Below are 13612 nucleotides of genomic sequence, written 5' to 3'. Positions count from 1 at the left end.
ACAATCTTTAATCGAATAAAATATTTAAATTCCTTTCCTTGGCTACGGGTCCTTTATAATATACAATGTATGGATGTTAGACGCACATTTAAATAAATATATCGACAAAGTTTGATATTTGTTAAGAAGAACCCGTTCGGATCAATGTTTGAATATCGCTGCAGAAGAATTAATTTCCTTTATTGTTTATAATATTATGCCCTTTGTCAATATGAAAATGTTTTTGTTTTGCATCCTTTCGGATTATTACCATAAAAAGTTCAATAATCTGAATGTTTGACGAGTGGCACGGGTCATTAGGCGACATGAAAGTTATTTCTAATTGCCACTTCAAATTAATGGAAATGACTAGCGAAAATTTTGGTTTTTTGGTTCATAATAATTTTTTATATTCTCCAAAATATTAGATTTCCCGAAGCATCAACGGATTCACATTTACTGATATTATGGGAAAGAAACGATAATGTCCACAGGATAAATTTCTTTAATATATGTTGCCACAGAACTTATAGATCAACGGTGGGTGGATATCGAACAAAAAATACGAGATCAACACCTCTAAAGATTTTGGCAGCGAGCGAGATAGATCTATATTTACCTACATTGCCCGATGCACCATTCAAACTTTTCTTGCAATTCCTATATTGGAGCCTTTTTATAGCTTATATGAGCAATGCAAAGATTTAGTAATTTGGAAGCCAGTACGGTCCTGGACTTGCTGCGCCTTACATGATCTCATAACCAAATGATAGCCGAATTAAAATACGAATGGTATGATAGCAGTGCCAGTGCCGGAATTTTTTCTTCCGGCCCGAGTTGCATGTAAAAAATCGCGCCATATGACCAGTCTGGGCCTGTTTGATAGTATACGCTGGTCCATACATTGAATGAGTATGTTCAAATTTTGTGCCCTTAAATAAATAAGTGATATTGAGGGTAGCTTACAATTCAACCACTAAATCTGTTACTTCGTTTGTTTTAAAAATGCCCACCGTTTGACACAAAACCTTTTACTTCATCAATTTCCAATATTTGAGAACCCAGTGTTCATGGCTGCTGAAGAATAACTGTCGTTGTTGTCTGAGAAATGACAATGAGTCCTTGTAAATATCGTGTCTCGTTACTCTAAGAATGATTTTTATTTAACCAGATGGCTCGCAACACGTATCCTTTAACTTTAGCGACTACAAAAAGAGCAACAATAAAACTAACATTAACGATCCTGTAGTCGATTTAAGTAATAAAACGGAACATTGAAATCAATTTGTGCGGATTAAACTTTTTAGGATTGATTGTTCACACAATGTAGCAATTGCAATTATCACCGAAATAAAATCGAAAATGTTATCGATGCAGTAAAAAACAGCCATTTCGGCAAAGGCAATACAGAAAGTCGATTTTATTCCGAACGCATCTCATCCATATCACCAAGCAACAACAACAAAAATGTCCAATAATTTTCCTTTTATTATTGCTTGTGTGGTTCGGCAGAGTTTATCAGTGCTATTGGACATTATATTACAAACCGTAAACTAATAAAATGGAAATTAAACGTATAGGTTTTAGGTTAGGCAACAAACTCGTTCGGACATAAAATGTCAACAAGCCAGTATTGATCCCATAATTTTCCATTAATAATTTGTTTTTAAATGAAGACATTCTTGAAACAGAATTCTTTATAAAGTAATAATATTCTTTATTGCAACAACGTTTCTCCGTTTACTTATATCCACAACCAGTAGATTGGTATAATATTTAAGAAGTCTTCTCTTCTTCATACTTTTGTATATAAAATACTTATGCACGCAACAAAATAAAATGGATTTAATGTGGAAAAAAGAAGGCAAAAATTGTATGAAAGTTTCAAATTGTTTTAATATCGACGCAATAACGATCTTGGATAAAAGTCGGGGCAATGATTTTATTGCTAATTTTGCATCGAACGAAGATAGCCCTATATATAATACTGTGTGTGTTGTGTACTCGAATGCCGCGTTAAATGAGCAACAAATTCGCATTGGGAGAAAAATTGTATATGAAATGTCGGTACGAAAAAAAAGCAACAACAACAAACGATCATGATGGTCTACCCCGTGTTTATGCCATTGAACATTTAAAAAGATTTAACAAACAAATGAGATGTAACAATTTCTTTCTGTTTAAGAGGATCGGATTTGTTTTTATTTATAAATAAATGTTTTGCGTTAAGCACAACGATAAAGATACCAAAATTATTATGGAAAATTTATTATTTGATAATAATAAAACCAGAAATGGTGGAGTAATAAAATTAATTTTCTGTTCCTGGGTAAATCGATGAACGAGGACAACAAATTTCAATAAAATTTCGTTGATAATTTTCAATTTTATTGCTTTATTATTTATTGGCTTTGATTGTTGATTTTGATTGAATTTTTTTTTGTTATCAGAAAATTCACTTTCAATTCCCATTATGGTATGCATAAACGTTCCAGACTTAGTTCGAGATAATTTGAATCCATTCAGATGGGTAACGATTTATTAACATAATTCTCAAATTTTAACTTTTATTTTCTTTGCTTCATATATATTGTTTTTATGTATGGACTGGATAAATACGGTGTGGTCGATGTGAGAACGGATTTATTTATTAAAGAAAATAATAATAAAAAAAATCTCAGCGAAAAAAAAACATTCTTCAAATTGTAACACGTCTGAATACGTAAATAAAAAAAAAAAACAAATACAAACATTACCGCGGACATCACACCCTATGGCACTTGTTGGTTTTTAAATTTATTTTATAAAATATATATTTTGCCGCATTGTGTGTGTGTGCATTATATGGATATATCTTCATTTAACTGATGTTACAATGCGAATAAAATAAAATCCCATAAATTCACAATGAAATTAATATGTTTTATTGATCACGAACTGATGATTACTTTCTTATTTCATTTAAAATAGCGCTGAAAATACAATTTATCTGCGCCAATGTCTTTATTTGTTTTGTTGTAATGTAATGTAACGAATTGTTCGCCTCAAGTTACCCAAAGATTTGTTTTTAGTGGAAAATATTGGTGGGATTTAGTGTGATGTACTTGGTACTCAGTATATATATAACATTTTTAACATACACCCCAGAGTGCATTTTGCACAGATTGAGCTGTTGGTATAGCGCAAAATCATATTGCAATTTTTTTTTGTTTCTTTTTTTTCGTTAAATTGCTTTTCGTATAATTTTTATTAAATTTATGATATGTGGGTGAGCAATATGGAGCAAATGCATAAAATATTTTGGTTTTTCATTTCGTTTTTTTTCTTCGTTTGTTTGATTTTGTTTACTTGTCTTAGACTATAATTTATATGAGCTCCCATTTCAACATTTATAATATTTTATGCTTAGTGTCTTATGGAAAATTAGATTCGGGTGTGGCCCCTGGTAATATTGGCTGAATGTCCGTCTAAACGTTTTGTTTTAAATTGCATATTCTTGATTATTTCACGGTATAATTTACAATGTTTATTGATGAGACGATTTAGAGAAATTATCTTAGGTACACAGATTGAAAAAATTGAAAAGGGGGGGACGAGAGGGGTCAGCCAGGACCATTACAAATTGCATCCTATTTTAAATTTCTTGGACCAGTCAACTTAGACATGATATGTTAAAACATAGACATTCATTATTGGGCCTGGCCTGTTAATTGGTCTATAAACAAGAATAAATAAAATAAATAGCTCGAACCAGTGCCTATTTTAGGATTTATGATTTAAAATTTTGTTTGAACGTTTAGATTTAAAAAAAATTAAATTAAATTTTTTGGGGTCAATTTGGATCATATTTTTAATTCCAGATTTAAACACGGGCTGGACACTCTATGAATAGCAGTATTTAAAAAATGAAGAGAATAGCGTGAATAGTGTCAGTCCCGTGGATTTGAACTGGGACAAAATAGTTAGATTCGACTTAGATCTTTACCTCTTGTAATTCTTATTTTAATCCCATTTTTAATCCCACGAGGAATTAATTTCATTGTAATAACTTTTCAAAATAAGCTAAACTAGGATTAAAAACGAATCGTAGCAGTGGCAAGATCATCCAATGGAGTATACTGGAGGTCCATGTTTCAAATCTTGCCAGGCAATTTTTTTTTTTTAATATTTCTGATTGAAAAGACGCTTTCCCTGTTACACCTCCCACATCTATAACATTTTGATTTTGAGCTAAGGTCTCGAAAGATTGAAATGTAATCCTGCTAGCATCTGATGTTAACTGAAGTTATTTCGAAGGGAAATTTTAATTCCAAGGAAGATTCGATCGCGTACTGATAATCCCTAAAATCCCTTCTGTGCACCAGGTAGAAAATAGTTATTTATGCAGTCGAGATGCAAAGTACTTTATTAGGCTCTAGATGTATAACTATGACCCGAGGCCGCAGACCGTGTGTCATAATACACATCGTGAGCCTAATAAAGTACTTTGCATCGAGTTGCATACAACGTTTTAAGTTTGCAAATTTTGCATATTATGATGCTGAGTGGCATAAAAGTAGGAAACTGGCAGAAAGGTATGAAAGGTAAATAGACAACAAATTCATGTGGTCTAGTTTCCTCGAGATAATTAATGAAAGTAAAAGAATAAAAATAAATGAGACGTCTCGGGCAAAAATCTTAATTTTAAAGAAAGTGAACTTTTCCGCCAGCCGAACGAACGCTTTCTAGATGTTACATCTAATGAAAATATCTGTTCACGGTTCAATTGAATACCAATAAAAACGGTGCCATCTCGACAGATTATAAAATGTTGTTGCGTTTTCGGCAGACCATTTCATCAAACTTTTGCGATGCATCACCGTCCCCCGATTTATCACGCTCCTGATGCATTAATTTTGGCACAGTCATAGGATATTTGTATTATTTTTAAATTAAATAAAGTGACCTTTGAAGTTCTATTTACTTTGTTAAATGTGTAATCGATTCCATAGCGCAGATGTAAGCAAAAATAATATTATTCCGTATGTATAATGTCGAGCACCTTTTTCCACAAATGCAGAATATACGAATTTCACACCACTTCGGACAAAAAATAGTCAAAGATTTCACCCTTTTAAAATATTTTATTGAGAATATTGTTATTTGCCATATTTTCTGTATTTGCAAACCACCTACCCCATTGTGACATACAAAAGATGAATTTGTTTAAACTGCACACATGATCATCAATATTTCTTTTCTTTCTTTTTTTTTTGTATTTTAATGAAAGAAAACGATGCATCTGTATTCTATTCTGTTATATTTGGTACAAAATTCTTAAATCAAACACAACAAACCATATAGAACCACAGAGGAAAAAGGTTTATTCCGAAAAAAAACACCTTTCGTTACACTTTAGATGATTTTGCCATGGCACTGAATAAAATTTATTTATACCTGTGTGCATGGCTCGATATTCGTAACTCTTTTTTTTCGTTTGAAAATGAATAACGTAAAGATTATCGTGAATGACGAATTTATTACACAGTTTCCATTATTAAACCCTCAGCTTTCTAGCACAAACATCATAAAAGTTCATTCAAAAATCGCTTTGTAATATATGGTTATCAAAATGTAGTACATCTGCCATTTAGTATCAGGCCCCGTGCCAAATAATGTTTTGTGTGTAAAAGACGAGATCTTATATCAAATTACAACAATGACAAAATTTTATGCATTCCATTCCATTCCACTTTTTATCTCTGTTTCTTTTTCGAGTTAATGATTAGTAATGCTTACAGCGTAGTCAGCCACAAAACAGTCTTGACACAAAGCTGAACGTTTTTCTTTCATTCAAGCTACATCTGACATGATCGAAATGTTGAGTGGCACCATTATGCAGGACAAACGTTTGTACTTTTACCGAGTGGAAACAGGTTAACATATTTATCGGCAATACATTGCAGCAGCGTTGCTAAAAATTCAGAAATTCCGAAAATGCTTTCTATTTTGATTTAAAGTGACTGCACTCTTATTCATGCTAGTGTAATCAAATTATCAGGTCTGTTGAGGTCTCTTTCATATTATGTAATAGATTGACATGTAGTGCTTGAATTTTTGGCTGTTACAGTTTGTAAACCACCTGAGGTAAACATTCGGGATCAAAGACATCAAGCTGAGCAGCATTGATATTACCGGGTCTGTTACTTCTTTTGATTCAACAAGTTTCAGAAGATTGATTTCATAATTTTTTACTTCATTTTTTAAATCATGTATTTAGTTACAAAAACTCACATTAGTCCGAGCTTGAACGCATATTTTTGTCGTCGGTATTGATAACGGAATGTGCCGAGTTCAATGCAGCGCCATTCTTTAGACCATCCTAAATCCTTCAAGGATCTGTCACCGAGTCTGTTGGTTGAGGCTAAGTGATTTTTTGTACGTTTGGTGTTCGTGAAGGTATTTAGAAGAAGTTTTGAGACGTTCTGTGTTTCGTCCCTTTGGTGTAGATGGCCCTATGTCAAAGACTTTTAAATTGTTTAAGAACAAAATATTTAAGAAAAAAAAACGTGAATGAGGAGAGACCATTGACGCTCCATCGATTTCATTTAAATCAATTTTTTAATTCGAGTTTCATAGTATGTATGGGCCATGGTATGTTCATTTCAATGTTTCCATTTCCAGCAACATCAACCCATTAAAACAAGACCACAAATCTTGCACATATCAATTTGAACATAATATAATTGGAAATTCACAAGATTGTAAATCGTTTTCGATATTTTGTTGGATCAACATAACGTATCATATAAAAATAAAAACTAATTATCAATATATGGGAAAGATATGGTTAACACACGGATAAATCAATGTAAAAATTTTGTTGAAGGAAGTGTAGAACGAAACGACTTTTATAATAAAAATACATTTTCATACTAAAAACATAAAACACTTTTTGTTGTTGTTGTTGTTGTATAAAAACAAATGATCGAATGTTTATGGATCAACTCTAAATGAAATATATAAATAAATCGTCTTGTTACAGAAAACATAAGATAAAACCTTTATGATCTTATCCTTACGGTTACAGTTGCTTCTCAACATACATAATGCCATGAAGTTGTAAAACTAAATAAAATGTAGATATGTGTCGGATGTGTTCTTTGTGAAAACTTTTATATCATTTTTTTTAGTCTTGTGCGACATTTATGCATACGTACGACTCTTCTTTCGCCAGTGATATACAATACGCGATAATATAAAAATTAACTAATTAAACGATAAAATTCAATTGCAAAGCGGACAATGTTGCTGAACTGTGGTAACAAAAAAAATGCATTTGGTTTTTCAATTTTCAAATGGAAATGCAATAAATCGTTATGATATGGATGGTCTGTGTGTGTGCGTGTTAAAACTTGCCCTAAATTTTATTTTAATTTTAATTTTTTTTTAACAACATGAACCTGTAAATAAACATTGATCATTAACATACATTAATGTGCCATTTTTTGTTGTTGTTGTTGGCTGTCTTCACCGGTATGTGTAAATGTTGATATTCTTTTTATTTGTTAAATATTATGATTTTTGCCATTCTCTCGGAATGATCATAAAAATCACATAAAAGAGATTTTATTGTATTATTCACCATTCACCGTCAAACATAAAAAATGCGCGCGACTGCAATTAAGAAACAACAAGAACAAGAAGCAGCTAAAATAAATCATCATCTCAAGTGCATTCGGTGCATATTACACATCGATATGCATTATGCATATTCATACGCACACCGATAGAGTGTATTGTAAGGTTCGGGTCGGATCCAACAGTAGTAAAAATACCTTTTTTATTATGTTACCATTCCATTCATGACGATAATTTAGTGAAAGATAAAAATTGCACGCGTTAATATCATTTTTTCTTAGGAATGAATAATGAATTTCACTCATTAAAATCGATGTGACTGAAGTGCATTAAATGTTAATACACAATATTATATATGCAGAGACCATTGCCCAGAGGTATTATTGATACCCAGGACAACATTTTGGTGTTGTTCATTAATTTTATTTTTACTTGGTTGTTGTATATAAATATATGATCGCCGATGATGATGGAACGCGACCAATATAATGATTGATATGTTTCACTTTTTTTTGCGTCGATGAGAGAGCACAGGGGAAAAAACTTGATTCCGTAATGACTTTTTATTTCGATTTTAAACTCATTTTTTTTGGACAAATAAATTAAATGAAATTTTAAGCGATAATTGGAAATGAAAAATGCTTGATAAATTAAATTTATTAATATGACTTCGGAAAAAAAATGGCATAACGTGTCGGTCGCATGGATTGATAAATTGACTCAGACTAAAGTCAACAGTGACGTAACAGTACATCGTGGCAGCTCATTTTTCGTTTGAGGTCCAATTAAAAACGCTTTGGAGTTCTCTCAAACACTACCGCAAAAGTTGGTCGTTTAATTAATTCGTACTCTGCAGACATCGGTCATTGTAAACAAAGATCATTTAATAACAATTTTTTTTCCTAAACAAAGTATCGTGCTCTGGGCAAAATTTGCTCAGATTTTCCGAAATTTATCAAAACAGTTTTTTATATTTTTTTGAAAATCTTTTGTTAAATTTCCGTAGTTTTTTTTAGCAAATATCAGCATATTTAGCCTTATGTAGTTGAAATTTTTTCTTTGGATTTTTGTCAACAACTTTCGCAACTGCTTTAAAATGCAATTTAAGCAAGGCGACCTTTCACTTAGGAGTCCATTTTTAATACATTTTTGAGACGCTCACCAGTTTTATCGAATCTATTACTTCCTATCTAAATATTTACATCAAATTGAGTTCAAATCTTTTACTTCATTAGTTTCAACAATCATTTTGCTGTTATAAGACTACGTTATCTATACCTCAACTCTTATTTTTATTGCTGCTTTCGATATCAGATGACTGTTATCTATCTATTTCACTACCCACGTTTCATCAACTCTAATCATATTTTGCCAATACGACTCCTATCGACTTCAATTTTATTCGAGGCAGCAAAACCTTACCCCTCGATTCTAAGTAAAATACCTCACATTTCAGTTGGGCAAAGGATAGAACTGACTTCTTCGGTCTCGCCTTCGTTTTTGGAGCAACAGATATTATTAAAAAAAACATCATGACAAAGGTCGTATACGACGAATGGCGCATTAATATGAAATCTGTCTTAAATATACAGTGGATAGACAATTACTGTAGAGAACAAATACTTCAAACCTAATGTAAATTAAGTTTTCAGGAAGTATTTGTCAACCAGATTTTTCTTTAAATTACTCAAAATCGATTGGTTCTCGAGAAACACACAAAAAATATGAATCAACCATGAGACCGAGAGAAAATTAAATCATCTAAAAAAATATGAAAAATAAATAAAATATTTACGAACGAAAAAAAAACAACCAACGCACTATCGAAAAGCCTCTGGTTTACCGCAATGCAGAACGTTATAACAATGTACAGTCATAAATATTGCGTAAAAATAAATTTTATTTATGAAACATGTTTTTTTCAAACACTTTTCATGACCAGAAGTAATAATTTACAATATATAAAGACATCTATCAATCGGTCAAATTCGAGTGTGTAATGATATAATGTATACAGACGAGAAAAACTGAAATAATTGAATTCGAACATTATTTTATATATTAAATATTATTCAGAAAGAAAACAGAAATAAAAAAAAATGTTCTCATGAAAAAAGTAATAACATATAACTGCACTGCAGTCTTCATAACAATCAAACGAAACAGAAAAAAAACTGAAAGTGTCAAAAATGTTATTTGTGCAAAAAATCGAATTATAGCAATAATGGATCGGCTTAAGATAGAAATTTGAACATTTATAATGGCTCGTCTGTATATATTCATGTTTGTTACAAACATAGAAAAAAAAATCCTTCTTTGAATATAAACTAAGTGACAAAAAAAATAATCTGAATAAATAATATGCATAAGTCTTAACATATATGTAGGGATACACATTTGGTTCATTGTCATTGTTCATTATAAAAATTTTGATAAAAATATAAATAACTTTCTTCTACTTTTGTACAACAATAAACTTTTTACTTTTACTTTGATTTTTTTATTTGAATTTTCAAAATAACCGACTTTTTCTCTTGTCGTATTTTTATAATAACATTTTTGTCAGGATCACATATCCTATTTGATGACTGGGCGAAAAAAATGAGTTGATTCTAACATTATGATGTTGAAATAACGAAATGATGACTTAAAACTAAATTTTTGTTTGCAATAGATCGGGTCTTGGTTAACTTACATTTTGCTATTGACGAGACATAAACATATGTTTTTAGCTGAAACTTTATAGAAATTTTGAGAAAAGATAGAATTTTCTAGAAATATTACAAAATTCTGCAATTTCTAAAAAATTCTCCAAACTTTGAAAATTTTTGAAATTTTTAGAAACTTGTTGAAATTTTTGGAATTTTGTAAAAGTTTTTTGAATTTCCTAGAAATTATTCTAAAAAATTTTTACAAGTTTAAAGCACATTTTAGTACATTTTTGGAGAAATTGTTAGAAATTGCTGAATTTTGCAGAAATATTTCTACAATTTTCTATAAATAAATTCTAAAAACATTTAGAAAAAGTTTTTTAGACAATATAGGCCATGTCTAACCTAACAAAAAATTGTCTATTCCCAAGCTCAAAAGATAAAAAGCACAAACTTCTTTACTCGGGTATAAATTGCAGATTTTGCATTGAAAACTTACCGATAGTGTCGGTTTTTCACTGAAATATTATTCAAATCCGATCATAATCCAATTTTCTTTGCAAAATATAATTGAAACATTTGGTTAGTTTTGAGTTTAGTTAAGAAATTTCCACTGAATTATTGGCAGCGTCGATTAATTCTTTATACAAAATCTGCAATCAGTAAGTAAACACCGTCTACAGTAAATTTAGAACCCGCCCCTATATGCTCGTGGAATCATCAGCTATAAAATTTCTATATCTTGTATTTCGTGGCGAAATTTTCGTCCACAAACGATTTTCCCCACTCAATTAATGGAACCAGTTGAATGTAAAACTATTGAAACGAACTCGAATACTTTTACTCCTTAACAGCGATTTCGGTGTTTGAGTCCGACGATAATGTTTAAATCTATTCACATAAAAATATGAATAAATATTAATTTTCAGATGGATGCATAAGTACAATGTTTTTTTTCTACTCTCGAGTCCTTTTATTTTTGGTTCAACTCTTTCAAAAAAAAACTTTTCTTATTTATGAGCATGCATAGCTACCTCAAATATTCGGATACGCCATTCAAAGGGTTTTGTTTATATTTATCAACATTTAATCTGACATTTTTGAGTGTATACTTACCTAAATACAATTTTGTTGCTACAATTGTTATTCACTGTATTTGGTATGATACCTTTTTATACCTTATATGGTTGGGGGAAGATGAACTAATATATTTTTAAGTGAGATAAACAGTAGTTTATCACACAACATAACTAAATACACCCCAAATGAGTCTACACAATCTATTGTTTCTTTTGATGCAAATAATTTCAACATAAACAAATCTCTTACTTCATTATTTTTAACGTGCATTTTGATATGTAAGGCCGCGTTAGCCAGAGCACAACGATTATCCTGGTCATCGTTGCCGATAATAGATGAATAAACTGGAAAGGTAAAAAAAAATCACAATTCTCGAATTGATCCATCAATATATCGTATTTGAAGGTCTAAACTAATTTTTAGTAATAATGTGCCAGTATATTGTGACAAATGTCGGTGTAAAATATTGGTAGGTGAACGAACAGACCCTCTCTGTTCTTAGCATTTGAGACTGAGTTGGGCACAAAATATTTTTGGTCTGTCTTTTTGCTTCTCTCTGTTTAATCTAATAGTGTAAAAAATACTATTAGAAACAACGTATCTAATTTGAAATTAAAATTAGAATTGCCAATGCTTGAATTGTCCGTAATGACTCGATTTTTTCGCATTCCATCAACCCTTATTGGAAAAATAGGCAACTTCTTATCAGATTCGGAATTTCGTTTTTTTTTATTATTATCAATGCTCATGTCCTTAAGTTATTTTCTCTACCTGCATAACGATACAACTCTGACTTTTACCTTTTTTATTTTCTTTGTAAAAAACCATCCCTTGAGTTTTTTTCGAGTCTGGCGTAAACTAAATCATTGATTTACTGCCCTTTGATTGTATGAGTAGAAAAATCGATCGTTCATATATTTAATGTGAGTCCAATGATCATCCGAAACATTACAAAAAAAATTCTTCTTGTTTTAGATCGAAATGAAGAGAAAAAAAAACTTTCTTCTAATTTACTATGGTATGTGATCTATTTAATTTAAATTGAAATTAATTTAATAATACCTTCTGAAGAGTATACAGATTTCAAGGGTAGCGCAAACGTATCAAGAGAAAAAAGAAACAAAAAAAAAAACGTTCGATTCAATCGACTGGTCGCCGGCTCCTAATCAAAAAGGGTTGTGAATTTGATTGATAACATATCGCTTCGATTGTTGAGAATGAAATGCAAAAGGGTTAATTTTGGTCTCGGGGTCGAAATAAGGGAGCCGACAGTAGCTTGGTGGCTTACCAATTTAAAATTAATTATTTCGATTTCTTTTCGAGTAAAAAAAACATGATTTTAGTTTCCCTAATCTTTTTAATGATTAGTTTTGCTTAGTTTACTGCGGCTTTTCTTCTCTCAAAAATAGGTGTAATTAATTGGAGCCGAAAATAAAATCAACCATAGAATCAAGTAATTATGATAAGCACGCCCTTACGTTAAAATGGAACAAAATTAATTTATTTAGAGAATTTTCCCTATTAACAGGGACCTATGAGTGTAAGTGATATACAGTTTCAGATTTCCAACTGACTTATTTCTCAAGCAACTTTCGTTATACGAAAAAGAAAGAATGCAAATTTACAGATTCTGAGAACCTCAGTCTGCTTTAGAATATATCGAAAATCGCGTTTCAGCTCATATAATGCAATAGATTTATCAAGAACGAAAATAATATTATGTTTACCACTGTGGTTCTCAAAACTTTAAAACAACACACACGACACATTTCAAAAATATATCCAAGCAGTTTCCTCACCATTTTCCCAAAAATAAATTAACCACGTCAAACTGTTGCATCTTGCAAATGTACAGCCACTCGGCCACATATTTTCGTACAATTAAAAAGAAGCCGGCTGGCAATGTTACAACAAAAATGCACCAGTAAGTGTAAAAGTAATGTAAGAAAGTTATTTAACGCTAATTTACGCACAGCTCAATGTTTTCAGTTCGTTGGTAGGTCAGTGTATCACATTAGTCGCGTATAAAACTTTTCAACAAAAAGATTTTTCGTGACTTACATCTTTCTTTTGAACGAAGTGGAAAAAAAAACAAAACAAAATTGTGTACATCGTGACTCGTGACCACATTAAACAAGCATGTGTATTTTTAGCGTTAGACAATTTGTTTACATTTATTTACGTACATAATAATAAAATGCGGGTGCGCTTTGCAAGTTTGTTGAGCAAGTTCAAATCATAAGGAAATTTATTGTGTATAACATACAGTACTTGGGCTGCAG

This window comes from Bradysia coprophila (genome assembly GCF_014529535.1).
Source record: "Bradysia coprophila strain Holo2 chromosome X unlocalized genomic scaffold, BU_Bcop_v1 contig_20, whole genome shotgun sequence".
Taxonomy (NCBI): domain Eukaryota; kingdom Metazoa; phylum Arthropoda; class Insecta; order Diptera; family Sciaridae; genus Bradysia; species Bradysia coprophila.
The sequence above is the reverse complement of the archived record's forward strand: the minus strand, read 5'-3'. Positions refer to the sequence as shown.